General features: G+C 36.9%; 1 protein-coding gene across 1 annotated transcript in view; it reads left to right on the forward strand.

Moving 5' to 3' along the window:
- The first annotated feature begins 649 nt into the window (after positions 1-649).
- The window catches only part of LOC115233817 (discoidin domain-containing receptor 2), a 176,757-nt gene continuing 164,225 nt past the window's right edge, over positions 650-13,181 (forward strand). The window contains exon 1 of the mRNA XM_029804417.1: positions 650-1,660. The gene's annotated coding sequence lies outside the window, so the exon portion shown is untranslated. The remainder of the gene's footprint in view (positions 1,661-13,181) is intronic.

Consider the following 13,181-nt stretch of genomic DNA (forward strand, 5'->3'; position numbering starts at 1 on the left):
CGAAGATCTGAACGATAGTATCTTCAATTTTCAATGCGTAGTCTGATACGGGCTTTACGCTTGAAGATAGTACATACTTGCGGACCTCGAGCGCATCGCATCTAAATATTCATGCACCATGACTGTTCGAAGTTGCGTCTTCAAGCGTGAAAGTATTCGTAACACCGAGTGAATGGTATGTAAGTAATATAATGCGTAAGATACTTCTTAGTAAATAATTATTTTAATTAATATTCGTATAGTTAAGAAAACAATAGGAAAATATTTCAACTTTTCAGAAAGATATGATTGTTGCTTTAAATGAATGTAGCGGTAACCCTTGTCACTCGTGTTATAACGTGAGAGATAAAGATACAATAATACACTTCAATATTTACCTGTTTATTTTACATTCGTCTAAGAATCCTAGAATGTTATCATTGTGCTAAAGATGTTATTATCTCACTTTGAAGACAAAATAAGATGATCGATTCGTTTATACGCGAAGCGCCGTTCATGTACGAGGATGTGCATGAAGTATAAATATATAGTCAATCATTGAGTATCGGGCCGCTCGCGTAGAGGACAACGCTGATTGGTCCGACGTCACCGGTCGGCTGTACGCGGCTCGTGGCTTTCGGCCCGCCGAGCTCGAGTCGAGTCGCTCGCTCAGTCGTACTCGAACCGCGCATCGGCTAAGGTCGTGTGGCGCGCTCTCTCGCAAGTCGCGGTTTCACTGTGTGCGTGCGCGCATACGTCACCCGCCACGCGCGAGACCTACCACGTTGGTCACCTTGTGAAGCGTTGTGTTTCGTACGTATACATTGACAGCATTGACAAGATATATATATATATATATACATATATATATGAAAACTTTAAAGAGTGCACGCACGACGAACAGCGTTTTCACTTATCGTCATCGTCAGACGTCTCGATTTTAAACAGTCGCCTTTAAACCCGTGTTGACCGCTTTTTAATTGTGATAAACTCGAAGTTGGAATATCGAGAACGCTGTTTTACCGCGTTATTTGATCAGCAGCACGATTCAGGTAATCACGCACGGCTTTAAGCTTGTCACGCGAGACCCATCAGACGTTTAGAGCAACGCGACGAGACTATCGTCATCGAAGCTCGCAGCCGTCTTTCGAGATCCTCCGTCTCTACCTATGTTACGTTCAAGCGAATGAAAAATCCGATAACGGGGCGGATCGTTTTCCATCGGGAAGGATATCGCGGCGACGAGGACGACAACGCGAAAAGGATCACCCGACTCCACAGCGGGATCGAAGACGCGAGATTCGCGCGCGTTTTCTTTCAAAAGACAATATTGCGTCATTCCATACGCCAGCGATCGAATGTGCGTCGATTGATGTTTGAAAAAGTAGTGACATCAAGACGCGCGTAAATTTTCGCGCGAAGACGATCTCGGCGAGTGTGAGGGCGGAGGGAAAAGATAGATCGTCCTCGATTTAATCTGGCGTTGACGTGACCTAACCTAACCTAACCTAATCTAATGTAACTTTTGCACAGTGTCGAACTTCACCTGGTCTTCGTCCACCCCTGTCGTCCGTCGAGATTACGTGCGTGTGAGTGTGTGTGTGCGCGAGCGCGGGCGCGCGAGACCATTCTTCCAAACTGTGTTCGTCGGACGAGATGTAACTTCGCACATTAGCTGGCGGTAAGTAATTATGATTGCACTATTTAAACAACTTTTCGACGCAAAATGTGCCGAGAAACTATTGATCAGAGGCTACTCCTGAAACGTATACGAGAAATGTGTCGCTCGAGGATATAATAATGTGATGAGATTGCTGAATTATAAATTCAGGCTATTTTAATTAAATCCTGGCGCATGTATACGCCATATTATTTTACTTTATATACATATATGAGAGGGAGAAAGAGAGAAGAGGGGGGGGGGGGGAGGAGAGAGAAAGGGAGAGAGGACAATATTAATCAACATTTCAAACCGCGTTTTACAAAAATTTCTTTCTCTTTTGTTCCCCACTTTAAATTTATTTTATTTCCTTGTAAATTGGATTTTTTAGTAACCTAAAAAAAAGAAAAATATATACGCGGGTGACGTATTGTGTACAACATGAAAAAATTTTGTAAAATTTAGGATAAACAGTAACGAGGTCGAAATTAGATTAATGTAGAAAAGCGTTACATATTCGACATTTGGAGAACAAACATAACTGTTTTTATTTATTTATAATATCATAGATAAAATAATATGGTATTTATTATAAAATTTTTTCTTTTTGATCTTTTAGAGTTATTTTATATTATTTAAAATATATCAAAAATCATGCTCTCTCTTTTTCTCTTCTCTTTTGCAAAGCAGTGTTGAATATTTATGTATAATAATGCATGCCAAATTATAAATATGCCTAAGATATTTATTATTTATCTAATAAATGTGTAATTTTTCAATAGATTTAAGGCACACAGAATATTGCGGAATATAGAAATATAGCTTTCACATACACACACACACACACACATACACACACAAACCTTTTATCTCGAACATCTATAAATATTCAATTATGCTCGTCATGGTATAGGTACATGAATATTTAACTATCAGTTATGAAGCGCAAGGACAGAAGCGTCTCAAAGTTACATAGAGCTTTGAACTAGTAAATACATTTTTAGCTATTACTTATGTTTTTAATCATGAGATTTCTTGAAAAAGAGAGTTGATCTGCATGTAATTTGGTCAACAATCTCATATATTTTCGAGATGAACGTCATGTTTGAAATATTCATCTTTAACTCTTTGCCTCCATCGTTTCCTTTATCTTAATCAAATTAGTATCAAGTCTTTGAGATAAAGTAAGGGAGAGAAAGAACTGAAGAGAGTTGAAAGAACGTGAATTGAATAGAGATATACAAGAATTGAATAGAAATATAAATTTTGAAATATACTTTTTATTTTATTAAATAATTACACTGGTTTCTTCCTAAAATGTTTTATTTATATAATAAATAATATTAATACAAATAGTATGTTTTATCTATAATTTATTAATAATATTTTTTTTTAAATATTTAACACTTGAGTACAAAAAGGCGTGGGGTTCAGAAATAATATCCGTCCGCGCTTTAAAGGTTCGTCGAACCGCGAAAGATCCGACACTCGCGTATCCCGTTGGCATATGGCGCCGAAAATAGTCGGCCGTTTTGGAGCATCTTTCTGCGAGGCGTTTAGGAGTAGTCCTTTATCTTAATCAAATTAGTATCAAGTCTTTGAGATAAAGTAAGGGAGAGAAAGAACTGAAGAGAGTTGAAAGAACGTGAATTGAATAGAGATATACAAGAATTGAATAGAAATATAAATTTTGAAATATACTTTTTATTTTATTAAATAATTACACTGGTTTCTTCCTAAAATGTTTTATTTATATAATAAATAATATTAATACAAATAGTATGTTTTATCTATAATTTATTAATAATATTTTTTTTTAAATATTTAACACTTGAGTACAAAAAGGCGTGGGGTTCAGAAATAATATCCGTCCGCGCTTTAAAGGTTCGTCGAACCGCGAAAGATCCGACACTCGCGTATCCCGTTGGCATATGGCGCCGAAAATAGTCGGCCGTTTTGGAGCATCTTTCTGCGAGGCGTTTAGGAGTAGTACGAAGAAAGATAAAGAGGGTGTAGCGCTGGCGCTAATTGGTTAATGTCTGTCACTACTATATTCTCCGGTGCGGGAGGCGCAAAGAATTAAAACCAGATATCAACTGGTGAAAAGAAAGAACCAGAGAAAGGGGTCTTTGCCGCGATTTATTTAGCAAGATTGTTTTGGTCTTAGTTTCACGACCACTTAGAAACGTGAAAGATATATCACAGTGTTGCGTGTAATAGAAAATATTATTTTTTCTTTATTTATTGAAATTAATGTAAAACAATTATGACGGCAAAACTAGAAATTATATCCGTCCTTTTGACATTAGTTATATAATCTCGCGCGCATTCTTTTTCATTTTCAATAGTACGCGTGATCGTCGGATTCGTTCGTCTAGAGATCTTGTTGAGGTCATGAAAGTACGACCTTATCGTGAATACATCCCGCGACCTCGTGGCACGTGATCCTGCAATTAGCAGTAGTCGGACGTTTACTTTGGCGCGCGACACAAAGGGAACCGTCTCCGTTATTTAAAAAAAAAAAAAAAATAGCGTCGGATTCAAGAGAGAGACCTTCTTCCATCTTGTCCCGGCTCTTTTGTTATTAAGTTTTAGTTCTAAAACATGCTTGTCAGCATATTTATCACAGTTTGAAATTGGTTATATTAATGCCAACAAACTAAAATTACCTCATCAATAGCCGCGTGTAGTGCATTATTAAATTTCATTTACAGAACTTACCTATATTGAACTACGTTAATTAATTTCTACAAGCAATTTTTGTGTGTATGTGTGTGTGTAATTTACATAATATGGGTAAATCGATGATCAGCTTACCGAGAGTTCCGTTGTTTGGATTGCACGCGTATATTTACTGAATATTACAGTAATTACGCTTTTATATGCTGGGACGGACTTAATACGCATGTATGCAAAATATATGCGGCGGAATTCAAAATTGCGGTTTTCCGCGCGAGCTAATTGAAGATTATGAAATAATGAGAGCAGAAGCATGCACATTCTTCTTTAAAAAAATGCGCGATTTTAAGGCAGGTTACAATTATGGCCCTACTGTGTCATAAATATCGTTGCGCGTTATACTTATCTTACATATTGTGCGCCTCGAGAGGTTTTTCAAGTTGTAGTATGTCTGCGTTATATTTCTTGATATCCTCTATACGTGACTACAAATATAAAGTACCATTATCGAGTCTGGCTTCGAATTTTTGCGTACAAGCGCACGATTCTAAGCGATCGGTAACCGCGATTCGATTCTCGCACGTAGAACGAAAGTATGAGAAATTGAAAGATTCTAGATAGGGCGCCATGGTATTTGCCGCCGACATGTAAGTCCGTAGTCACGTGAGGCCGAGTGACTAACACCCTCGTCTCTTGGCTACACGGGAATACACTTATGCGCCGGGGCATTCATTTTCCGTTATCGTGAGCCGTACTTCTCGCGCAAGTGGCTCGCGAGATTGAAAAATTCTAGATAAGAAGATGTTAAACTGCATCCTTCCCGCCCCTTCGAACGCCACGAGCGCGGCCACGTGACTCTCTTTCTTCTCTATTAATCCACTTTTAGATCTAGCTGGAATTAGGACACCTGTGTCAATAGCTTCTCCATAGAGTTTTATTGAAATATCCTTTTTAGTCTTCCTTGCCGTGAATCAAAGTCTCATAAATTTCAACATATTTTTCATGTAAGAGTAGTATATTGAAAAAATACAATATGTAGCTGTGTGATAGACATTTTTACTACAACGTGCATACGCGAAAAACACTGACTTTATACACTTTGAATCGATTAATTATGAAACGTGTAACAATGATTAATTAACAAACGTTATATAATTTGATATTTCGTTTAACATTTATTAATTACAATTGACCGTTTGGATGTCGCTAATGAAATTTCACGTATCATCGCATCTGTGCTATTGTACAATAAATATTCTAGCGAACAATGTCGCGCTTTGTAAGAACGGCATCGAATCCGTCGTATTTATGGAAAATTAATAGCATTCCGGCATCAGAAGGATGGAATGCGAAGTTGTGAATTCCTTTCCCGCGTTTTCCGCTTTCAATGTGAATTTATTCTGCGCGTAGCCATGCTTAATTCGTTGGTAATTACGCCGCGCTCGCGTACATTCTCTTCGCTTTGAAATTTCATCGTAAGCGCACAGTCATCCGCCCAGCCATCCGCGAAACAATTTCATATTTTCAATGTTAAACTCAGAGCGAATACCAATATCGCGAAAATTTCTCGCGACGTATCCCACCGTTGCCCCGCCATTGCGTCCCGACGACCCATTTGCATAGGACGACCGTTGCTGGCACGGCGGCATTTTCGCGCGACGTTTTTATTAGGCCGATGCAGAACCGGCAGGAAATTTCTTTCCCGCCGTTTTGCGAGAATCTGAATTGCACTCGCTGCATCGCGAATCCGACAATATTCGCTCCTGCACGACAAAAGTAAAGACCTTCGTTGCGCGATTGACGCCATTAGCGTGCACCATTGTAGATGGACGGGCGCATTTCAACGGCGAGTGCACTTAAAATTTCCATTTACTTGCTGCATGCAGTTCCTCGTATTGGCGCAAACGCATCCCTTTGCGAAGGGGATTGCCGACCGGGTGAAATCTATCTATCATCTCGTCGCAATCATTGTCACGAGCGTGAAGAAAAATACGCGTAGGAATATTTTGAAGTACAAAGGTAACACTTGACCGAAATAGCGATGAAGAAGAAATTTTATCGAAGACACTATTGCGTCTGGTAGCATTTTGTGAAATCGGAAAATTTTTTAAAACGCTTTACCGTATTGACAATTTAAAGTGAATGTTTTATTCATACAGTTTTGTTTTTGTATATATGCATTAACAATGTTTTATTTTAGCATAAATAATATTTTTTTTATTTTTGTTTTTTTTTTATTTTATACAATGCAAGCGGAGAAATTTAGTTTTTAATAATATGTTTGAAAACTTTTATTAATACATTTTAATAATATATTTTTTCATTATCGTTCCTTTTATTTTAATCAATGCAAGTTTAGAAATGTTAGACTACGAATATTGTTTTAGAATATTCTTATTTGAATTCTGCAGAAAGACAATCAAACTTTGTGCACTTTTGGCACACACAGTAGCCATTGCAAAATCGATAAGAATGCCATCTGTTTTTTTTTTTTATACTATTTTGCCCCCACATTAAGTTCCTTATACGCTCTGCCAGATCTCGTTAGCTTGGGTTCCCATTACGAGGGTGGTGTATAACGACCTAGGAAAAGTAGTTGAGTGCTTAATACACAGTAATCAAGGATAAAAGTCGGCCGTTCGCATGAAAAGTGACGAAAATTGGAAGGACCTTTTTCCAAGAAAATGTTTTTAGTATCCCGCACATTCGGGGAATGTAGCTAGATTATATCTCGCACTTTGATAATACTCATTACGAGAGACATTAAAAGGGAGAAGAAATTAATTTTTCCGCGGAAACCTTATTAGTGACAAGGCAGATATATACTGGAACATCATTAAAACTTTAAATGTTAGTTTTTTGCCAGTGTTCTTAGTTATTTTAAAAACACACTGAGTTTAATCCTTTTTAAATAAACATCCCAGGCAAATCCATGCGAATATAACGTACAATACAAGTTATAATCTACTCACATAATTTATTCCAAACTTCAAATGTGTATATACACTGCGGTAGAATAGGTACTACGTTCCTTATATGTCTAGCGCGATATACTTCCAACGAGTTAAGAACTGATCTACTGTCAATTTAACTTTCGGAATTTGCTAAGTCAACATGTCAGTATGTAATATAAAGTGTAACTTTTGCCAAAGTTTATAGTATACATCGCAACGCACATGACACGTTAGCTTTTGCATAAAACTGTCGTTTTCTTCAATAATACGTCGAGTTATTTATCTCACGATTTTTAATATTAAACGAAAAAATTCCAGAGACCGAGATAAAATCGGCGCGTATGAACACTTGATCGTACCCACGCACTTTCTTCTGGAAGGGCGCGTTTTGCTCGCGTGCTTTTCTTTCTAATACGAGAAGCCAGACAGGCGTTATTGAAAATCCGTATGCGAGACGGCATCGGCATGGCGACGAGACCGAGGCCAACGACGACGTCGCAACAGCTCGTGTGTTCAATCTCCCTCTCGGACGCGCATACTTTAGCCACCCCTTTTAAGTATTCCTGCAATAGCGCCGCGGGCCATGTGGCGTGTAACCCCAAGGTGAGTTCCTAGCCTTGTAACCAGCTAGGAACTGCGCCAATATCTTCGTCGTTGGTCGAAAGCACCTGACAGAAACGCTATGTAAAGGAGAAATCCTTTCTCGAAGAGAAAATTGACAGCGTCGATCTAAGAACAAGTTTGACAGTGAAGTTCGTCGTGGAATTCACGGCGGTTTTACGTTCTATTGTGAGATCCCTTTTAATGTAAAGTTACGCAGATAAAATGGCTTGGTTATTTGTCTATTCATGCTTGCAATCCCGAGCAAGTTTTCTCTCGTGAAAAATTATTTATGTATTTTAATATAAAGGAAAGTATCCAAATTTTAAAGAAAGTGGACCGGGAAAGGATAACTTGTGTTTCAAGTAGAAAATGTAAAAATTGAGAAAAGTTTTGTAAAAAAGAACATAATTTTATAAATTATAATAAGAACATATAAAAAAGTTATATATTGATTAAATAATACAAAGCGATATCAATTCGATTCGATTTATATGCACTAAGCATAAATCTTCGCAAATTGTTTTTAATTACAAATATTATATAATATCTTTTGTTCATTGTGATACAACGTACATATATTTAAAAATATAATTTGAAATACTATTTTTTTCTATTTTTATATAAATATTACGTTGTTAAAACAAAAAGCTATACTTTACAAATTTTTATATTTATTTTGAAAGAATACTTATTCAATAAGTTAAAAAAGAGTAAGAAAATTAGTCGCGAGCAAGTACTTAATCAGCGATGTAGGAAAAAATCTGGGTACAACATGGTATATACATATTTAGCTGGTGAATAACGAGCCAATATTGCTCGCAAGGCGCTGCGCGTTTAATCAAAGGCAATAAAATAATCGATACCGATGCGGCCGTGTAAATCATTATTGACACTTCGTAATAAAGCAGCTATTGGAAAAAGTAAGTTAATACGAGAAAGGGGTAGAGAGGAGAGAGCGGAAGCGTCCGTGTCGCGAGAATTGAGATACATCTTACTGGCTCCTGGGGACAAGTTAGCCGGGAAAGCGCTGCACGGAATTTCCACGTAAACGTTGCGGTACATCGCGCGTTTTCAGGGCATCTCGAGAAATTGATGCCCCCGTGGGAAGGGACAGCACTTCCTCCTAAATAAGGGACTCGCGCGGGGTAGTCGCGCGAGTTTGGAAATTGTGACCGCAACGCGACCGACGAGAGTTTCCTTGTCACGTGCGACTAGGATCGCGCTCCCGGGATAAGCGCTTTACTCTTTCGCCCCCTTCTCCGTCTGCCGCCGCGCACGCTTCATTTCAGGAACAAGCCGGTACGTTTATTGTCATCTAGCGTGAACCCGGAATGTCGGGTCATCGTTCTTGTAATGGTAGTTATTGCTAAAAATTGCGATACGCGCAATCTTTTCCAATTTAAATTTGAAATATTGTTTTATATTTGTTGTATAATATTATATACTAGTATGTATATAATATTAAAATGAGAAAGAGTAACATACAAATTTCTTTATTTTAATGCAAAATTTTAACTCTCTCTTGATATACTTTATAATACATTTTTTCGTTTAGTAAATTTTATTTCTTTTCCAAGTAATTGAATTAAACAAATTATTTAAACATCGCAAAAATTTTTTGTAGATTTTATTCAATAAAGAAATTGAAAGTATAACTCTGAAGCTACTAAAGTAATCAGATTGAATATTTCTTTGTGCAACTTCTAAAATTATTTTTTAATAATTTGTCTTTAAAAATAATAAAGAAAATAACAAGATAATAAAAAAATAACAAGAGAATTTTATAGATTAAAAGATTATTATTATTTTATTAGATCATAGATTAAAATTTAATTAAATTTATAAAAAATATAGGAATTTGAGCACAATTTTCATTAGTATGATTTATCGTGATTTTATTTTAAATTTATCACGTGATTTTTACTACTATGCAGAAATTTCGAGAAAGATCAATAACAGATAAATAGATTCGTGCAACGATTTGGATGCACTGCAATTTAGAAGGAAATTTGTGCCAAAGATCTCTTATTGTTTATGTTTGAAACTAGTTAGCAATAGATATACTCTCATTCGATGGGAAGGTAGATGAAGTCAGTAAACTAGGTAAGCTAAACTGACAATCATAGCTTTAAAAGCACCGTACAGCCGAAACTTTTGCTCGGGATTCCGATCCGTAGAAATTAGTCGGTTAGACCCGAGACTTGTCGAAGTTTCGTATCACGCTGCACTTTCCTGTTCCTTGATTTGGCACGTGAGAAGATTTTAACGGATACTGTAGCGAAGCACAAGGCGCAACGTGTACGGCCGTACGAATCGAACAAGCGAAAGAATATAAAAGAGTTCGCCGCAAATAGGTAGAATGAGATTATCGGTCATTATCGTAAAATTTTTTTATGCACCCATTACGCGATTTAAAATCAAAAATTACAATATCTGCCATGCTTGAAGCTTTATCGCGTTTTAACGTCACCGTACGGGTGATAATAATATTAAAACAATATTAAACGCGACATAAACGGTATAGTAGCAGCCAATTTGGTACGGAAACGAAATGGGAGAAAAAAATACCGTAGACCAGTTGAGAGTTTTGGTCGCGGCAAAGTGCGCTGTGGACGCATTTTATTTTACACAGCGGACATGCCGTATCAGCGTGGAAAGTGGAGCACGCTCACGTAGCCATTTCTACACCAGACATTTTCTCGTGCCTTTGCAGCTCTTTCCCGTTTTGCGTCCCTCTTTCCTCTTCCTTTATTTCATTTTCTTTTTAATTTTTTTGACGTGCCCAGAGATGCGCAAATATTTTACGCGAACTGATACCAGTATACAATATATGCGCGCTAGTGCTGTAAATGATAGCGCGAACATATTTTGCTGAGATGCGGCTTCTTTTTTACAGTCGAAAGTCGAATATATCAAAAAATAGAAAGCTCGTTTAAAATATAATACTGGTAAATTTAAGATAAATTCTCCGATAAATTCTGCTGTCATTTTGACTCAAAGAGCAACAGAGTAAAAGTGCTGATAATTCGTGCTAAGCGTACTGAACGGGAAATATAGTATGTAGAAATAAATTTTCATATATCTGTCTGTCTGTCTCTCTTTCTCTTTTTTTCTCTCTTTTTCTCTGAGAGAAAGAGAGACAGGCAGGCAGATATACGAAATTATTTCATATCTATAAATTGAAATGGGCCATTATTGTTGTATCATGCAAATCGTTAATTCCCTTCCTCGGTGATAACCAAAGTAACATTGTGATTGATTACCTTGCATACGATGTGTCACGCGCGTATCGCCCGATAAACGACGCATAGTTATAATAAATTTCTACGGCTGCATTCGATCAGCAACGGCGTTCTATTCGGACCCCGGTCTTTGCTATCGTTTTGTGCATAAATCGCATCGCGAGGCAAATAAAGATTCTGCATGGATAACGATGCACGTTCACGATTCAGCGGCATGAATGATAGCGCGAAAAACGTTGTGCCAGGGTTTCACCTCAAAACGTTTCGCCTCTTTCTCACGGTAGAGCAAATAAATAGTTATAGTTCGTTCGAGCTAAATTTTTGTATTTTTTATTTCTCAGGAAATGACAATGATTACACCACAGATTTTAGGAATCACGTAATTGTCGCCAAATTAAACTTAATCGGTCTCCCAAACAGATTGAATCAGCATTGTAAAAGAGAAAGCGATATCTTTCTTGCGCATGATTTTAAAGTTGCTCAATGATGAATTAAAGATTCGCTTTACTCGCTAAATAGTCTGATGACACATTTGCACCACTCATCTTCGCTTCCCTGCTCCCCATTATGCCCGATAAATTGACTGCGGTTTTCAAGCCCGTATAGTGACGCTTAATTTGTCACTTGTTCTCTTTTATTGACAGTAAAACGGTGAGCAAGCAGGTGCAGTTAAGTGCAGAATTATATCATGCCAATCCCATATAATTTAAATTTTTGCGATATATTTGCAATTCAATATATTATTAGAAATTCGGATTGTTACGTTCATACTTTTTTGTATCAAACTATTATTTATGAAATTAAATTAATTAAAACTATTTTAGTGTGATAAAGCTAATTAAGAGTTATATAATTTATTATAATATGAATTACATATCTTTTTCTCAAAGCATTTTTCTCTGTGATGTTCGTAAAATTGTTTTTCTGTTATCATAAATTTATATCCTACAATATGCTATTTTTCTTAACAAAGCTGCCTGGATGTAGAGCTTACACGGTTGCTCGTACGCGCGAGAGTTATGGTTAAGCAACCAGGATAGTAAGGCCGGGTCTCGCGGTCCAACGAAGTAAATTTACGCTGATGAGAAAATTCCATGTGTATTGAATCGAGATAAGGAAAATGGAATGTAATTTTCATAAATTTTTTTCGACTAAAATCGATTAGTGTCGTAAATGATTGTCGTTTTACTAATTATAATTGAATTAAGCAGACAAATGTGTGCGAGTTTCAATTAGGAGCGTGAGAGGTATATATCTTTTATTCATGTACCTGAATAACTTACGATTCTTGTAGTTGCATAAAGTATTGTGTTACGACTAAATTAATTAATTGAATTGTATATTTATGTATATATACAATGTACGGCTTTTTGCATTATTTTATAATAATAATAATAATAAATATACACACAGCATAATTCGCATTTTCTAAATGCTCAGATATCTACTTTGATACCTTGATGAATCGATTAATTTTTAAAGCCGTAATAGCTGTTCTATATTCAGACAGTAATTTATTTCCTAATTTGCGCGCTATAGTGGTTGCGTGTTTGCGGAGAACGCGCGATACGACACGTGATTCAGTATTTTTCCACAGCGTCATCTGAGCAGGTTCACCGAATCATTCAATTTTTCCCTTCAGAGGCTAGGTCAGCTATTAAACCAGATATCGATTCGCGGTTGCCCGAGCTAAACGGCCCAATACGATGCTTGTAGCAATGGCTCGGGGCAACGGCCGGATTGGGACGCAAGTGAATAATACAGTACACGGATGCTGCCGATACTTCAATCGCTAACGAACCTTTCCGCGCCAAGGAAGCTCTATTATGGATCGCAATAAATCACGTCGAGCGCAAAGAATACCATTCGTATTCGTTTGTCGATTTGAATAGGTAGATCTGTATGGGTTTCATATGCAATCATTAATCTCGTGAGTCACATATAAATTGTTTCGCGAACAATTAATAATGGCTATTCAATTATTGCGGTCATCTTTCAATAAATGAAAAAAACATATATATCTCTCTTAAAAATTTAAGAGATACCGTGCACAATATATAGTTA

Source organism: Formica exsecta, unplaced genomic scaffold (genome assembly GCF_003651465.1).
Source record: "Formica exsecta isolate Colony F162 unplaced genomic scaffold, ASM365146v1 scaffold191, whole genome shotgun sequence".
Taxonomy (NCBI): domain Eukaryota; kingdom Metazoa; phylum Arthropoda; class Insecta; order Hymenoptera; family Formicidae; genus Formica; species Formica exsecta.